At 32.1% G+C, this 2,707-nt stretch overlaps 1 pseudogene across 1 annotated transcript; it reads right to left on the bottom strand.

Moving 5' to 3' along the window:
- Window positions 1-990: 990 nt before the first annotated feature.
- On the bottom strand, window positions 991-1,609 carry LOC147940325 (putative lipid-binding protein AIR1B pseudogene; annotated as a pseudogene). The gene has a single exon (XR_015564180.1). The product of XR_015564180.1 is annotated as a putative lipid-binding protein AIR1B pseudogene (transcript).
- Between the last annotated feature and the right edge of the window lie 1,098 nt (window positions 1,610-2,707).

Raw genomic sequence — 2,707 nt, 5'->3', positions numbered from 1 at the left:
ACGAATCCTTATGGTATTTTTAAAATAAAATATTTTTGTCTTTTATATGTTTGGGAAATCTCATTAAAATTAGTTACAATTTCATTTCAATTTATCTAATTTTTAAAATTTTATAATTATTTACATAATTTGCTATTTTAAACTTTCAAAATGGTTTCTGTATTTGCCGACCCATAAACCTTAATTAATAGACAAATTTCACAGTTCCTTTTTGCTTACATATAATGACAATTTTAATTTTAATTTTGTGTCATAGTAAAAATTAGTTAAATTGTTATAATAGAAGAAGATGAAGGGAGATGTGACAACAATTTCATAGTAACTTTCGTATAGTTTAATATTTTATTTTGTAAATGGGAAATTGCAATATCAACGAAGCAAAATTGTGTTCTGCGTCCAAATATGTAGTTGGAATCTCTAGACTTCACCATACAAATACAATTCATACATCTGTCTTCGTGGCTAAGTACTTAGCCAGGAAAGTATCAAAAGATTGTCTGTGTTCTTTCTATTGACAACGGGTAAATCATGTTTCAAAAAGATGGTTCTTTATCCATCATTCATCACTCGAAAGGTTTAGTTGATAGGACGGCTTGTCTCGCAAAGGTATCAATTTCATTTTACAAATTTTTTTGATTTCTGCAAAGATTGAATGATTATGTCCCAAGTCAAGCCAAAAGTCGATTACCGTATGATTTATGATTTTTCGCTTTTAGTATAGTTACTTTAATACTTTAACTTCTAATATATTTTTGAATACTATGTTCTATGTATACTTCTTTAACATCACAATATATATAGTTCTTATATCCAGTTCTGCAGAAATATCTTCTCTAGTTTGATACTTTTATTAATCAGATTCGTTTTTGCCAGCAATGGTCTGTTTGTACATGTCTTAATGTTTACAACGGAATACTAATAAGGGCATGTTTTGTAGTGATATATATAGTATTACAGTATAATGTCACCTTGGTTTTTAAGATAGGCATATAGACAACGACATCGGTTCATACTTTATTAATCATATCCGGAAGACAAAGTTACAAAGAAGAAATGGAGGAACAATGAAGCAAAGGAGTGCAAACTTGCCGATTACACACACACAACCCCACTATCCATTATTATTGCATGACAACGTCAATAAAACGAAACATCAACTGTATGATTCATTCATTTTATAGGTAAGTTATAAGTGTTCAACTTACAAGCACTGGTAGTTCGCTGGAGCTGTTCTACCGCAAACATTGAGGAGTACGGTGAGATCGATGGGAAGGTTAAGGTTGATTCCAAGAACGTTAGCCTTGACCAAAGTGCAGAGGCAGGCTGCGGCCTCAAGGTCAGCCAAGCCTTGGATGAGAGTGCAGCATGGCTGTACAGGTGGGCTTCCCACTGTTATGTTCACTATCTTGAGAACATTTGCGCACAGAGCGACCTTAAGGGTATCATTAGGACAAGTCCCTGTGGTCGCAGTGGTGTAAGTGAAGAAGAGGAGGTTGAGGGAAAGGAAGAGTGCAAGGGAGGTTCTTGGAGCCATTTGTTTTGGGAGTTGAAAAGGCTTAAGAAGTATTAGTGAGTTTAAGTTTGTATGAGATTGGTGGAGAGAAATGTTAAGTGTTTAGTGGGTATTTATAGGGTTTCCATTAGGAGATAAATGTGAAGGTTTGCACTAGGAGACAAATGTGAAGGTTCCGATGAGTTGACTAATTTTTCTTTTAAAATATGATTCAATTGTTCAAATTAGCTGGTTCTCTCTAAAAGTATATGGTTATAATTTTAAAGAACGTACAACTTGGTGCCTTGGTGGTAAGAAATTATATGTCTAAAAAAACAGAAAAATTGGTTAATTAATGAGATCGTTTTAAACTTTTAACACAAACTTGAGATCTAAAGTCAATTTGATAGTGTGGAAAAAAAATCCAAATTCGTCGAACTTAAAAGAAAAAAAATTGTGAATACTAATTTGGCCAATTTGCAGGTTTTCAAATACGGAAGGACAGCCTTGTCCAATATGAATTGTTACAAGAAAAAAATTGCAAGAATTAGATCCAATATATGAGAAAATCAACGTTGTTATTTCTCTTTCGGATAATATGTTTCTATATTGAATTGAGATGTATGCGCGAGTCATACTACTTATGTCCTTTTGCTGAATAAATAACATAAAATTTCGTGTATTAGTTGTATCTATTTGATCATATTTCGGATTATAAAAAGGTCGAACATGCCAATACGTGGTTGACGGCATGGGTAGTGCGGCTATAGGAGAGATCGAGTAATTTGGAAAAAGTAATTTTGTTCATCAAAGGTTTTTGTCAGAAAAATCAATTATATTCTTATATCAATCAATAATTTTAAGATCTAAATTCAGATAAATAATCAAAGATCTAGCATTAAGAACAACCTATGGTGTTGAACAAGAAAGATAATGAATCCAAACAATTAATCAATCTAATAATCCATGAAATCCCTAATGATAAACCCTAAACCTAACAAGCAGATCTACTCATACATAATTGTGAGAACACAAATCATGAATAAAATAGATAGCATTAAGAGATTAAAGAAAGAAGAAAATGAATTCTGAATCTTCTCTGAAGGAGTCTTGATTTTTCTCTCCAAAAGTTCTCTAAAAATCTCTCAGGGTTTTCTCTCAAAAGTTGTAGGAAAAAATAAAGCTTAGGTCTAACCAATTATCATAAAAATCCTA

The sequence above is a fragment of the Camelina sativa genome, chromosome 8, assembly GCF_030686135.1.
Source record: "Camelina sativa cultivar CO46 ecotype springtype chromosome 8, ASM3068613v1".
Classification (NCBI taxonomy): Eukaryota; Viridiplantae; Streptophyta; class Magnoliopsida; order Brassicales; family Brassicaceae; genus Camelina; species Camelina sativa.
The sequence above is the reverse complement of the archived record's forward strand: the minus strand, read 5'-3'. Positions and strand labels throughout refer to the sequence as shown.